Here is a 16,397-nt window from a genome sequence, read left to right as displayed (position 1 = left end):
AGGCTGTGAGTCCAAGCGGGATGAATTATGGTAATGTCGGTCTTTACTACATCACCAATCCCAGGAAGTAAACTGTTGCCTACAATCGGTGTGTTTGTTGTAGTCAAAGAAAAAAGATTTCAGTGGAGATGATAACTCACGTCATCATTTCCTTTGGGGTATGTACCTTTGCATATCGTCAGCATGTACGAATACACACTTGCACACCAAAGAAAATGTAAAAACGTGAATCGGACAATAGGTGCTCTTTCATTAGCTCCCCTAGGGGTCACTGGAACTACAGTGTGAAAAACTCAGTTTTGAAGAACTTGACCCTAATAAAAGGTACTTGAATTTATTGGTTACACTTTATTATAAAGCCTGGGATACACTGCAGGATTATTGGCTGTCCCAGACGAAAGATTGCCATTGTGAAACAATCGTCGCAATTTCTGTGATTCTGGCTCTTCATCGGTGGTCCTATGTTGTACAATGAGAAAGGTTCAAAGACGGCTCGACCTCGGGCCGAACCAAATACAGGAAGTTCTCCACATGTTTGATCCACTGGGCTTCCGTCGTGACGTGAGCTGGGTGTTATATTGTGGGTTAACAACAAACAAGACAATCTAGGTAACTTCCGGTTCAAAAGCCGAACTGCAGTGTAGTCCAGTCAGCGATGTCTCATGTTGCCCACTGGTACCTACCTCTTCTGGTAGGTTAATGTAGTTGTGTTTTTTATTTGTAGTTGTGTTTTTAATTTGTAGTTGTGTTTTTTAATTTGTTGTAGTGTTTTTTATTTTATTATGGTTTTTTATTTTGTTGTAGTGTTTTTTAATTTGTTGTAGTGTTTTTTTAACTTGCTGTTGTGCTTTTTATTTTGTTATGGTTTTTTATTTTGTTGTAGTGGTTTTTAATTTGTAGTTGTGTTTTTAATTTGTTGTAGTGTTTTTTTAACTTGCTGTTGTGCTTTTTATTTTGTTATGGTTTTTTATTTTGTTGTAGTGGTTTTTAATTTGTAGTTGTGTTTTTAATTTGTTGTAGTGTTTTTTAATTTTTAGTTGTGTTTTTTAATTTGCTGTAGTGTTTTTTTTAACTTGCTGTTGTTTTTTAATTTGTTGCAGTGTTTTTTAATTTGTTGTGCTGTTTTTTAATTTGTTGTTGTTGTTTAGTAATTAGAATTAGTTTTGTGGTTTGCACTTCAGGGCCACCGTAGAAAACACCCTAAGACAAATGCATTTTACTTGTAAATGTATTCAACAGGCTGCCGAATTAATGCACATATTAATTATGAACTATAGAATAGTCTGTGAGAGAATTTGGGAGATGCATATTGCATTTATATTCTGTATTTGTTTTATTATCATATGGTTTTATATGCTGAGTGTTTTCATATTTTAAAAGTTGAATATTAATGTGTCTTCTGTCACCTGAATAAAACTGTTTTGCTGTTAAGTTTTGGTTCATCAAAAGGACACGGAGTGCATTGCCCTTTTGAACTAAGTTCATTGCAAGTGGATCGTTAAGTTAACAAGAAAAGTGCTTAAAACAAAAATAACTTGCTCTGTAGCAACGAAGCAAACCTAATTGCTGATTGGTGGAAACTAAAAGGTTGAAAACTAAAAACCTGACAATTGTGATAGACAGAATTAGTAGCTGATACTAGGGGTGGGCGGAATGACCAAAAAATCTATTTCACAGAATGAGTCATTTAATTTCACGGAACGGAATATTTCACGGTATACATGTTTTTCAGTTTATATTGTTTTTTGATGATAAAAATGTACAGAAATACACCACTCACTCAAGCTTTTAACTAAATGCTCACCACAGTTTTAAAATATGAGCAATTTAAAGTTAATAATGTTAAAGTAAAAATGCCCAGAAGATAACAACAGATATGTCTTGATTAGACAGAATCTTGTTTTTAATTGAGATATTAATTTTATAGACTATTGAAGCTATAGTATGGCTTAATTGTATTTTGTATTTATGCATATTACATTAAACATATGCAATATGTAAAATGAACAGGTGTAAATATATGCAATAACCTACAGACAGGATAAATACCTACAGTATAGCCTATATGAGAGACGAAGCTTTAGATATTATAAATGTGACAGGTGCTATGATGTGATGATCATAAAGTTTGTTTTAAGGTCTTGACGCCCTTTACTTTCTATTAGACCTTAACATTTGCGTCTCTTTCTCGTCTTTCCGATCAAATGTGTTTGTATAAGCAAATGGCGCGTCCAACTACATCGCTCCAGCAGCGCACTAATAGACGGAATAGAAAAATTTGTTACGTCTGACATTTTATTCCGCGGTAACGGAATATACCGTCATACCGCCCAGCCCTAGCTGATACTATGGAAAACACAGTCTGATTTTTAAAAGGTTAAAAAACAGGAAATCTGTGCGTTGCAAGCTTGCAATGAAACTATAAGAATAGGAGTTGTGTCATATCTCTTTGATGATCATCAGGCTGAGCAAGTATTGTGTTTATGCAATCTAGATACAATTCTTTAATCAAACAAATTATTTTATATATCTCTCTACTGCATCCATTATTCCATATGAAAAAATCCACGACAAGTCAACATTAAGTAAATATGATATGTTTTTTAGTTGTAGTTAATGTATTAATTAACAAAAAAATTCATGTCTTAAGTCATAAGTCATGTTGTATATGATGACACTTCATTAGTTTATGATAGGTATACCCTAACTCAACTTTAGTTCATATTTAAGTAAGAATTAATTTAGGTATTACTTCATTATGAATCATGGACCCTTATTATAAAGCGTTGCCAATTTATTCAATATAACATTCAAGTAGAAAAATAGTCCCATAAATTGATGTTGAGCTTTAACAAGCCTGCTTGTGCAATGAAACAAAGATAAATGAATGTGGTACCGTATCTTGAATTCAAATTGACAAAAAAATATTTAAATACGTTTTTACCGTGAGCTATACAGTATACACTGGTCTGGGCTTACTGGTAAACTATATAGTCAAATCTCTCTCCATGTACTTTGTATTCGGTTAAGCTAATGACATCACATCAATATTCAATGCTATTTAGATGGGGAAAAGACAAGAGGTCATGATCAAGATCTAGGTTGCTTAAACTATTAATGTGTGTTTTACTTAAGAAAATAATGTGATTAAAAAAACAGAAGCCTGATGTTCAACTACTCTTTGACCTAAAGGTGAACAGACGGAAGGCCCGGCTCCAGGATGGCATAACTGGGGGGAATTTTAATTCCTTGGGGGAGCTCCACAATATACCTTATTGTGACTGATTTCCTTTTCATTTTTATTTATTTATTTATTACGGCCACCTATATAATTGCCTGTAGGACTATAAACATTCGACTATCACTATGTATTCACCTTACAATCTTAATAAGCCTAATTATCAAGAACTAACTGTGTTATCTCCTACCTTTTAATCTTAGGCGAATGATTTCAGTACACAAATGAAAAGCTGCACAGTGGAATTCAGCGACAGGTGTTTTCTTGGCTGTGTCTCAATCAGCTCCCTTGTTCAGTAGTCTGGGCACTGATCAGGGAGTCGGCCATTTTAAGGGCTATATCAATCGCAAAATCCTTACAGTGCACTGGAACGTTCGTTCCCTTACAAATTCCCACAATGCAACGCAAAAACATCAGCATCGATGGTCCCTATGTTCCCTTATTTATTTAATATTGTAAAATATTTTTTATATTTAAAATTCAATTATTCCTCCTATTTTATGCTTGAATATGTAAGAAAATAATGACAACGAGAGTTTGCCGGTTGTTGACGAGAGCAACAGCTGTGAATTATCACAACACGCTTAAGCAGCCACGTCACAGGAAAACAAGTGAACCATGTGCCAATGTCAAGTCAGCTAGGGTCCTAGGGAAACAAATAGTTTAATAATATCATTGTAGGAAAAGCAGACACAAAAGCAAACAGTGATGATAAATCCGACTTTGTTAATGAAACTGAACATCAGCGCTGCCGTCCGGTCGGGGGCTAACAACTCAAAAACGAAGTGACTAAAACTTGAAGCACTGAATTATCTTGAAAAATCAAATCCTAACCTAAATTAAACACTGAAACATAATAAATATAAATAATATAAAATAAATATAAGTATTATAAACCAACTAAAAAGTAATAAAATGACAAAAACAGAACTAAATTGCTACAAAACTATAAATAAATTAAAATACTGAAAAAATCAGAAGCACGGAATTTAGAAGGCTACAACTTTTTTAATGGTTAAATGATTGTTGCCCTGCTTTTTTATAATGGGAGGTGATATAATGTGCAGAAAAAATATTATTTGGATTATTAAACGCTTAGCAGTCTCACATAAAAAAGAGAAAAAACAGCTGTCCTTCGTGAACAGAAACAAGCAATACTTTGAAGAACAATGAAACAAATGTTGGGAAAGTGATATCTTTGATAATTTTTTACGCATTTATGTGTCTCCGCTTAGCATTCCTCCTTTCAGCATTGATGGCACTTCCTTGTTTGTCTCTCTCTGCGCTGTCTATGGTCTTGAATGGTTTTTTGATCTCTCTGCTAACCGACTCCTCACCAGCTCTTATCTTTGGATTGTTCCCTGTACTACGAACTAACCCAATAGCGAACTGGAGTGACTCTATCCTCATCTCTTTGCCCTCTCTGCTGATGTTCAGCTTTATTAATAAAAAAGTCTGATTTATCTTTGCAGTTCGCTTTGAGGATGATAGTAACAGCAACATAATAACTCGTGTGAGTTGCATTTCGAGAAACAAATGTTTGAAACCTCGCAAACTGAAACATCAAGGAAATGCCACCTAGGTTGCCAAATTGCACTGTGCTTTCATGTAGGCTTTTGCGTGCTGAAGCCATTCAACTGAGATTAGGTAGTTGCAGTCATTGAATAAATTCAGTTATACAGGTTATTAACAAAATCGTTATATATCAAACTATATGACTGAATTTAGCTATCTGTTAAGAAAACTGGGAGGGGGCATATATTCGAACTGGGCGGAGATCACGCCCTCCTTTGCCCACATGGCGCCGGGCCTGGCAGACGGTTTATTATCAATTATGCTTAGACTAATATAAAAGTAATAAATTGTCAAGAGGTGGAAAGTTACAACAATTAAATTCAGCCAGGGGGAGAAGATTAAAATAAAAGGTCACTACTACACTGCGAGGATGAGAAACCAATTCTATAAGAAATGGCTGTGCTGTAAAGCACGAGGAGAGAGCTGCCATTTATATCAATAAAACCCCTCGTGTCTCCACTTCACTTCACCACTCAAGCCATAAGGGAACAAATCTGATACAAATCAGAGTGAGATGAATAGAAACGGACAGAGATCAACAGAGTGTCGGTGGAAGATGAAGAGATATGGAGGAATGAAGTTATGAAAATGAAGATACACAACAAAGAGAGTTCAAGCATCAGAAACCCATGAGCGTAGGAAAATCTGCAAGCTGGAAGGTTTAATGTATTTTAATGGCAATTAAACAGTATATTTTCTGTTTCATGTATCAAACATGTGAGTTTAGTGGATTCCACCCCATGATCCTGGTCTGGTACAATGGCAGTAGTTTTTGCAAAATCATTAGAAAACAACAGAGAAACAACCACAAAAGGCAATTGTATTAATTGTATTAAAATGCCAGGCTGATGACAGTAATGGAGGTGAAAGGTGTGTGATGCGGAAAGATGCTGAATAGAGAAGTGGATGAGCAGGGGTTTGCTCAGGCAAATGAAAGCCACTGAAGTGTCACATGCCACTAAATAAGTTGACCTGACACAAATAGCATGTTAAAACAACATCTAATAACATTTACAGCTTCATTGGTTAAGTAGGACATGCTTCAACACACATTTTACACCAAACCAATAACAATAGAGTGCCAAGGGATGATGTATTTTTGTTGGCTAACCGAGAAGTTCCCTCACAGTAAAAAGCCCATTCATTTTCCCATAGACTTTTGGATTATAGCAAAAATAAGCTCTGTGTTTATTAAAAGTTTATGGTTATTTTTAACCCAATGCTGGGTAAATATTGGACAGAATACATGGGTTAACAAGGAATAAACATATGCTAAAAGAATCCAGCATTGCATTAAAACACCAATAGTGGGATAAAAGATAACTACGGAAGTCAATGGGGCTTCTGATCGGTTTGGTTACAAACATTCCCCAAAATATCTTCCTTTGTGTTCATCAGAATAAAGAAATAAATACAGGTTTGCAACAACATGAGGATAAGTAAATGTTGACAGAAATTGTATTTTTCGGTGAACTATCCCTTTAAGCAGTCTTAAGCCGAAGGTATACTAGCGACGTCTGCGTATGCACGCCGTCCGCATGACATAATTTTTGTCATCAGGAGGGTCCACGGACCGTCCGCGTGCAGCCCAAAATTTGAAACATATTTAGAAAGGACGCTCCACTACAAACAATTATACAACAATTACATATACATTTGTACACACGCTATCGTTTTTCTTCTTTAATTTTTACTTCTACCAAGAACAGAAAGCTGTGGAGCATGTTTGTTACCATAATGTTTGATTCCTGTTCTTTGTTGTCTTGTTGTTCTAAACTGTGTTTGCAACGGTGGATTGGCTTCTTTTCCTCACCTATCCTAATGTTTTTATGTACTGTCGCCAAATCAGTGCTGCCCTGACTGCCTGGTAGAGTAATGATTTTAATAAGAAATCATTTTTATTGTGTATAGTGTCAAACGCGGCCATCTGTGTGTAGCCGCGTGTAGTATACTTGGAAGGCTGTGCGGACGCATGCGTGCGCGAGCCGAACGCGAAATAAGGTAAAACCCGGCATTTAAGGGGGTCGCACACCGGACGCGCAGCTCCGTTCTAAAAAAAAAATCAGCAGCGCCCAGCTACGACTCAGGAAGTTTCTCAAATCCCTGTCGCGCCACTCACATAGTTTAATATTAAATAACATCATATTTGTCACAAATCATTAACAATTAACCTTGGCTGCTAACGTATATTTTGCATTTTGAAGTAGACGCTATCTGACTAAGCTTGTGCTATTTAATGGTGTACTCAGAGTTGTCCTAGACGCGATGCAGCACGGCGCTGCGCTTCTCGTCCGCTGTGCGACCCCCTTTAAAGTTTGATTTTTACCTGGTGCATGAAGGATGCTTCATTGAAGAAGAGCCCCAAGTAGGGCTGTCACTTTTCGTTCGAAAATCGATTGCACAATCGATCGGACCAACCAAAAAAGTTTCGAAAACGAAAATAGGCAATCGATTTTAACCAAATATGTACACTATTAATTTTAAAAGAATTAAACAGTTAAAAATATAGATGTAACAAAACTCACAAACAAGCAGAAAAAGAAAATAAATAATTCTGAAGGTGCAGTAGGTGTGCGAAAGCTAGACAGAAAATACCCAGCAATTTTACGCACCTATAGTTTCACGCTTTCAATCGCTGCATCTAGTGTTTTGCAAAGAAAATGGAGGACAACGTCAATAAACCTGTGCAACACGAGAGAGCGTCGAAATTGTGACGTTACAGGAGATGAAGGAGTTATGACAAGGAGCCACCCTTGCGAGCTGACAGCAACCCGCTTTTGTGATGGAAGATTGGCAGTACGAAATACACAGCTGGCAACGAAGTACCCGAGTTTCCCTGGGACATCAGTGCGGTCGGAGTGCGTCTTCTCAACAGATGGACATATGGTGAATGAAAAGCGCTCTGCTCTTGACCCCTAAAATGTTGATCGACTTGTTTTCCTGACCAATAATTTGTAATGGCCCTATTCTTTTTGCGCATTTCATTATGCCTGCCTAGTGCCGCCTAAGTGTCGGTTACGTTTAATAAAAAAATACACAGCATGTTCTCAACTTCAAGTAAGTCTATTTAAAGTTTCATTTTTGAACAGTTGTTTGAAATGGATCGAATCATTATTTAAAATAATTTTTGAATTGCCTAAATCATAAAAGCAGCCGGTTGAAGCCCGCAGTAATGTTTTTCATTTATGGCAGCAGTCCATTCTCTATTTTTTTAGAGAATGTTGCACTACTGTTGTGGTTTTTTATTCTGCACGAAACTTAATGACAATGAATAAGAAATATTGCTGACTTGTGCGTTTCAGGCGCTCTCTTTACATTTGTCTGTTATTTGGCGTTGAAAATGGAAACGTCTTTTTTAGACATGGAAAATCGATTTTACAATCGATTCAATGAACACTTATATATTAAAAATCGAAAATGATTTTTTCACAAAAGTGACAGCCCTAGCCCCAAGACATATCTAGAAACAATGGTTCCACAGAGATTCCAGTGTGGGCTTTTGAAATCGTCCAGGAAGCAACCATCTAACAACCATCCAAATACACTAGCAACTATAGGTACATGCTAAAATCCATTAACATCATCCAACAACAAAGTAACAAAATAAAACCCCACTTAAAACAACTGCTTAGCAACACCCTGGCAACCACCACCATCACTGTCACATCATGGCAGCATTCTGCACTTAGGCACACTTATTTTCCAAAAACTGTTCAAATGTAGATTTCAGTTTATATTACATTTAGCCACGAGGGGATCAGGCAACTAACACACTTAAAACACACTTTACACACACGCTAGTCAGCGGTTTAACAAAACAACATGTTGTGATCAGCCACCCTCGTCTGCGTGCTCACACAAGCACGCCCCTAAATTGATGTGTAGGGCACATGCATGACAGGAATACTATAAGCTGTAAATCAATAATCTCGGTCTCGCTTTAATTACACATCCTCTGGTTCTCAGCCAGTCTCTACAGAATTGGCCCACTGGAGTTCATATTAACAATGAGAGGAGAAATACTGTGTATTATTACACTGGGGTGAAGTTTTTAAATAAGCTGACATTTAAATGACACATTTAAAGGAATAAAAATACAATTGAAAATAATCAAAGCGGAAAAGCATCTGATTAAAAACAAAACAACATAATAAAAACGTAAAAATAGCAAAATTCCCTATGGAAATATACAATAATTTATGACTAAATACCGCTTCAAGAGAAAAAAACATTATAATAGATTCTGACATGCAAATGAAGGTACTTTGAATTAAAATCTCATTAGTCTTTTTAATAGATTCCAAAACAATGTTTTGCTTTCTATTGAAGCTTCAAATTATTCCGTTTATAACATGGTTAAGAGCAAAAAAAAGGAATAACTATTTTCATTAAAAGAGTTGTCCTTGGTTTTCCCTTCAAACTGATGCTTCTGCACCTCTGATTGTGATTTCTTATAGCTGCAATATGCATAAAAACAAGTCAATCTTTGCTTTTTTTGCAATCACACCTGCAATTCATGCTACACTCCCTTGAATTCTATTAATGTAGCTGGCATGTTTTGAAAGTCAAATCACATCACTTCTTCACAAATGTTTGGCGGTGAGTGTTTTTGAGACTAGACAGCTGCTCTGTATAGACAGACTCACTCCTACTGCAGCCATATGCTTAGGCCAAGTACTGTGGTTTAGTCTCTGATGGCCAGCACGCTCAGTGCATCCTCACACATCAAAGCATTTTGTAAAACTAAGCTAAACACTGTAGTGCTATGCACAGATGGATGATTTTTAACCATTGAAATCAAAGCAAACAAACCCTGTTTTCCTATACCAGAGGGCACGTAAATAGGATTTCAGAGTTATACCGTAGCATGTAGTTTTGAGGAGTAAGCGTGAGATTGTTTTATATTCGTATATCATATATTGTGGATGTATACGTCTTGAAAGAAAAAAACACCACAGTTTTTCAATATTTTAATGTTCGCACCTCAAAGCCTACACTGTTAACGATTTCCCTGTATTTTTACAGTACGGTACTGGCAGCACGGTTGCCAGTAAGTTACTGTATTTTGGTTTTACAGTACTGTACTGTAATACCATTTTACAGTACACAAACTAGTACTGTATAGTTACAAAGCAGTACTGTACTGTAATTTTACAATATTTTATTACAGTAGTCTATTTTTACAGTAATTTACTGTAATGTCTATATTGACCCATAAATACTATTTATTACTTATTACAGTTAATACAATAATATTATATATAATAGCTAGATATTTAGGTTTAAATCTATAGTTATTAATATGGTAAAAATGCTACATTAAAACATAATGAATTAAAAGGCAATCCAAGCAATGTATGTATCAAAATTTTATTTAAAAAAACATTTAATTGAAACAAAACATATTTAAAACAAGATTTTAAACAATAATAAACATATAAACAAGTTAAATAAAATAAAATCAACAAGTATAAACAAGTTTGGAGACCCCTGCTGTAACATATTTAACTCTGGCAAATAGAACACTGTTCCATAGTTTGAAGTTTTCAGTTTAAAGTCCATCATCGACTAAAAGGTAACATTTCACTGTGGTAAAAAGAACACTGGCCCATAGTTTTAAATATTCTACTTGAATTTCATTTAACACTAAAAATAAATGCATTAAACTGTGGCAGACAGACCACAGTGGCCTTTACTTTGAAGTCGTCCATTCGAACTCAATCAGGGACTGCATGAAGCTGTTCACATGGGGGTTAATGGCCACAGCTTTTCTCTGCACCAAGTTCCTTGTCTATTTGCTTGCTCCTTGTCTGGATGTGCACTTTTTCCCATCTTTGGAATTAATTCTATCCAGAAACCTGTTAGAAATATCATAAACATTAAGTCAACAAATATAAGATAGAAAAAGATTCTTAAAAAAACTAAACTCAGCCTTGAATTTACTCCTATTCTGAAACCTTTTGCTCTTATTCTACTGTTCCACACCTAATTACATTAAAATACAGAAGATTCACTTACCGCTGAACAAACTCTTTCCTCAATGGACAGCATCCACATGGATCCTGTCATGATTGAATGTCCTGAACAGAAAGTGCAATTGTTACTGATTTGGACACAACTTTTTATTCTGAAAACAAAATCTTTTGTCAATAAAGTCCAGGGACACCTCTGCTAAATAAATACAATTATTAAATTAAATTTCTTAAAAACCAAAGTCTGAATATTTCTGTTTGTATATTTCTACATGGCAAACTAAGACAATTGTGTACATGTTGTGTATGGTCGTGTTACAGTGTTGTGTGTGGGAATTGTGAATGAGTGTATACATGGGTATTTAAAGAAGCTGTAGTGGTAAAGTACAAACTTACCGAACATAATGTGCTTGGTGTGTGTCTGGTATCACCCGTTGTGCCTCCACATCTGCCTTAACTCCTGAAAAGTGCAATGACACTCATGTAAACTACAAATAAAAAGTGATTAGCCACATTCCTGTGTACTTTTACATGTGACGTGAAAGCATTTAATATTGCAGTCAAAAAAATACATGACTTGTAACTGTACATCATGTACTTGCCTGGTTCCTTTAAAGATGATCCATCTTACCCAATCCGACTTACAAGCAATGGTAAGACTGTAAAAAATACAAATGTTACAAAATCTGTTAGCCATAGAAATAAGTAGACATTGTGAAGGAAATGGTAAAAAAAAATTTAGTAACACTTTACTACAATAGTTTATTCCTTAACATTTGGTAATGCCTTAGCTAATATAAACTAACAATGAACAATATATTTTACAACATTAATAATATTTGATAATGTTCATTGTGCAGAGACAAAGTGATTGATTTAAAAATGTATTAAGTGTTTAAATCTAATATCATGCTATGTAACAAATAAAACCTTTCTGTAAGTGTTTAGTCAGTTGTAAAACAAATATATATATATATATATATATATATATATATATATATATATATATATATATATATATTAGTTGTTATATTATATATTACATATAAATATCTAAATAAGTCTTTTTTTATTATTATTCTATAACATCTTGTCTACAGAAAATCTCTGAAAATGTCTCGTTTAGTGCAGAAAATAGCGATTTATAGTGACAAGGTAAAAAGACTGCCCCTAATGTTTAACCCGGACCGGCTGCGGTGTAACACGCTATTTCACGCAAAGTTTTTTAACTAAGTTAGTAGCTAGCTGGCTGCTCACTTTAAAGATAAACATGATCGCCTAAATCTGAGCAATCCTGGTGATGCCAGTTTCCTACACGATGTTATATTGGACTATTTTAAATCCAGAGTTGAAGGATCAGATGACAGAGACGAGAAGACAAAGGTACGTAAATGCGGAGCCCATTCTCTTTTCGTGCATTGATTTGATGCGTTTTGGAAACTTATATATACTGCATGTAATGCATCTGAAGTGGTGGAAACAATATGCCATAAAAATGTATTGGACAACTTACTGGGCGTGTAAAACGCTTAAGAGAAGATATTCTCTGCTTTTGCGGATATACCGTAATATAATAACAACAACAATAAGCGCGGCAATCCCTTTCGTTCATCTGATATTAAGATGAGCCCAGGTCTGAATGATATTTGGTCGAAGTTAAAGCTGCGATGAGTTCGATGCATGTATTCAGTTAAATATGAGGTTTCTTGTTTTCACTTCTGTGGAGGAGGACTGTGGTACTACAGTATGCTGTGTACGGTGTGACAAGCCCTGACTGTTTACAACCACGAGTCAGCCTTGCCAAACAGTCGAACTTAATACTTTTCTCTGACGCTAACTGAACGGATGAAACGCCGAGATAAACGACCATTATGCTGGGACCGCAAGACCGCGCTGCCGGGTGGTCTTTGTCCATTTCGTTAAAAATAGTTTCATTGTCACCACACTTTCAACACAATATAAACTCACCAAAACCCTCATAATTTAGTTAAAACAACCATATATTCGTTAATAAAGGTGTAAAGCGAGTTAAAACAGCGGTAGACATCTGTGTGTAACGTTAGCTTACTTTCTGAGGGAGATTGAAACTTTGTTGGCGACCGTTTTTCTCTCTCATTGCACGTTTAAAACAATATTGTGACAAACTATTGACAACATTCTTAAACTAAAAATTAAGTTTTCATGAAACAGAAATATTTCAAACTTACCGAACTGCCAGAAATCAATCGTCCTCCTTCAGCTGCAGCCAGGAGTTGTGCTCTCTCTCCCTCTGTCTGTGTGATTTGACGTTGGCGCACTTTCTCTGATTATTGCAAGTACACCTGGCACATTACAGCAATGGCTACAGCAAGGTTACATCAAGACCAAAAGATACTGTAAAATGTTCCCGCTCAAACAAATTTACCCAGAATGCATTATGAACTGCAGTACTGTACTGTAATGTACACATACAGTATAGTACTGTGGATTTTTACAGTAATGTACTGCTAAATCTACAGCGACATCTAACAGTGTAGCCCCATTGATTCCTTAGGATCCAAACAGAAAGATCTTTAAATAGGAAAAACTTGGAAGTGTTTGGTGGCTTCTAAATTCATCCCTGTTTGAATCCTAAGGAATGAATGGGGCTAGGCAAAATGCGAACACATTCATGATGTGCTGTGCAAAGATGAAGTGCATACATTAAAAATAGAAATGCATGTATAAATTTGCTGAGGTAAAAATGTAGTTAAATATTGAAAAATTTATATTAGTAACTCTATAGGTAAGCATGCGTAGGTACAATTTCCACGTTAAAATATTTTACTTTCCAGTCTTGTGTTCCAAATACAGCTAAATTCAAGTATTCTTTTCATTCCTTTGAGACCCTCAGGGTTGATTTACTGTAGCACACAACAAAGGCAGATCTAATGAAAGAAACGGTCTCTTTATGAGATCTAATGTGTTACGTGTGCAGTGAAACATTTATCCACCAGAGTCATGCCGGTGACCAAACCAGTTGAAGAATATTCTGCACCACTGATATTGGCATACACTATAAATGCAGGTGTCTGCTCCTAGTGAAAGGCCGATTGCTTTCATTTGTCTGCAACTCAGGGCTGCTTTTTCACAGACATGGATAAAGAATGTGGGAGAGAAAGACAAACAAGGAAGACAAAAAGACTAGAAAGATGAGCCCATTACCACTGCTGCGTGACAATGAAAGACAGTTTGATAGAATGTTAAACATCTAACAAAAAGTGCATGCATAGCACTATGAACAGAATTTTAAGCCATTTAAGTGAGGATTGGGTAATGGGTTATTACCAGGCAATGCCACACACGTCCAAAAAAGTGAAGCCAAAACATTTTGATCGCCTCAATGTGGCTGGCTACAGTATAGGTCATAAGACATGCGTTCCATGTAAACGAATGGGTAAACTTAAAGTCAAGCTGAAAAATAGTAGTTATAAGATGCTATTAAAACTGGTTGTGACAACATGATTTGTGTGTGTGCAATTGAGTCCAACGGAAATGTTGATGGGACCTTGATACTATGGCTCCACTTCAATACTATCACTACTGCGCAGACTTCATCGGAAAAAGACGTCAGCGACTAATTTTGTGAGATTTTGGCTTCATTTTTTAATAATGAAATCTATGGAGACACGTCATCCATCTATTTATACAGTCTATACCCTGTAAGAAATGATTTCAAATCAACATATATTTTTATGTTACTTTAACTTAACATTAGCCTGACGTTGTCATACTCAAAGTCAGAATTTGAGTCTGATACCGCTCCATTGAACTAAAATTATGAGGCATGTCTCAACCGAAAAATGCCTCTCCACTCAATTGGATAGACCTATGACCAATCAGAGCAACGGAGTGTGTGACGTATGTTGAAATGTCGTCGTTTGCAGCCTGACCGAACTGCTAGTAATTTTGCTACAATGATACTAACATCATTGTGATTATACTAAGTTTGAGTTAGCGAACGTACATTAACACCTACTATGTTTACAACATTTCATTTATATCACAACATTAAGTATTTACTAAGTCATACAGTAAGACTATCTCTTACCATTTGTATGTTAGGTGAACTTCATCCACGACGATAGCTACCCATTACATTGGCTTGAAAATTATCAGAGCCTAGCATGTCCCTCCACTTATACAGCAGTCACAATTTCGGGCTTCCGAAAAGAAGCTGGCAACGACGGCTAATTATATCCATCACATCGTGCACGCCGAGTTGCATCGCCGTGATACCCATTTCAGTTGCTTCTTTAACTTTGTCCTCCATAAGTGAGACCAACTTTTGCCGAATCCCGTAGGAATGACGGCGAAAACATAAACAAATGCCTTGATCGCATTTCTATGTTCCTCTTTTTTAATCAATGCTCTGTCGATATCTTTTAGAACAGACTCAATGTCAGAATCCACACATCTGAATTCTCCAGCGGCAGCCATTTCATTGTAAACAGATTCAACACACGCGCTCTTTGGTGAAGTGGTTGATACGATAATGTTGATCATCTGTCCATCATCGTATAAAGCCCGCCCTCACAATTTGATTCGTCGGCCAGTTTTGGGACTCGCATAGTAGCTCCTCAACGGAAAAATGCCAAACCGATCTTCCCGTTTTTCAAAATGTGGTGGGCGGGGCTAAGATCGGCTGGCACCCAGGCTAACTTAACATATAAAAACAAGTTGAAATTGTTTAAAGGGGACATTTCACAAGACTTTTTAAGATGTACAGAGTACATCTGTGAAGCAGCTTTAGCTCAAAATACCATAGGGATAATTTTGTACGTGTAAGCAAAAATGTGCCGTTTTTGGGTGTGTCCTTTAAAATGCAAATAAGCTGATCACTGCACTAAATGGCAGTGCTGTGGTTGGATAGTGCAGATTAAGGGGTGGTATTATCCCCTTCTGACATCACAAGGGGAGCCACATTTCAATGACCTTTTTTACATGCTTGCAGAAAATGTTTTACCAAAACTAAAGTACCTGGTTGCTCTTTTTCACATTTTCTATGTTGATAGAAGCACTGGGGACCCAATTATAGCATTTAAACATGGAAAAGTCAGATTTTCATGATATGTCCCCTTTAACTTAATTTGTTATGTTAAGTTAAAACTTAAAATAGTAGGTTGAATTGACTTGCAAAACCTTCATGTTGTTTTAACTTAATGCCACATTTTTAGTAATAGTGCAGTGTAGTATTACACATTATTACTCCATGTCAATTGGCCTATAGCAGGGGTAGGCAAGTTCGGTCCTAGAGAGCCGAAGTCCTGCATATTTTAGCCTAAGCACTGATAATCTAACCTGATGTCTAAATCCTTAAGACATTGATTAGCTTGTTCAGGTGTGTTTGATTAGGGTTGGAACTAAACTCTGCAGGACTGCGGCTCTGTAGGACCGAACTTGCCTACACCCGGCCTATAGATTATAAAAAATGAAATTTGGATTAATTTAAAAATTACTTCGATTGGTAACTTTTCACTTTAAGTGAAAAATATAATATAACAAAACTTTTCAAATTAAAAAAATTAAGTGTTGCCAATTGAAGTAATTTGTTTAAGACAGTGTTCTTCAACCCTGGTCCTCAAGGACCCCCT

At 36.1% G+C, this 16,397-nt stretch overlaps 1 protein-coding gene and 1 long non-coding RNA gene across 5 annotated transcripts in view; both read right to left on the bottom strand.

Annotated features, from left to right (window-relative positions):
• Positions 1-16,397, bottom strand: part of lrp8 (low density lipoprotein receptor-related protein 8, apolipoprotein e receptor) — a 248,637-nt gene that overhangs the window by 88,444 nt on the left and 143,796 nt on the right. The window lies entirely within an intron of this gene.
• Positions 9,820-13,295, bottom strand: LOC135757927 (uncharacterized). Its single transcript, XR_010536371.2, has 5 exons — positions 12,993-13,295; positions 11,388-11,444; positions 11,182-11,245; positions 10,832-10,893; positions 9,820-10,671 (listed from the first exon to the last, which is right to left on the bottom strand). It is a non-coding gene; the product is annotated as an uncharacterized lncRNA (long non-coding RNA).

This window comes from Paramisgurnus dabryanus, chromosome 7, assembly GCF_030506205.2.
Source record: "Paramisgurnus dabryanus chromosome 7, PD_genome_1.1, whole genome shotgun sequence".
Lineage (NCBI taxonomy): Eukaryota > Metazoa > Chordata > Actinopteri > Cypriniformes > Cobitidae > Paramisgurnus > Paramisgurnus dabryanus.
The sequence above is the reverse complement of the archived record's forward strand: the minus strand, read 5'-3'. Positions and strand labels throughout refer to the sequence as shown.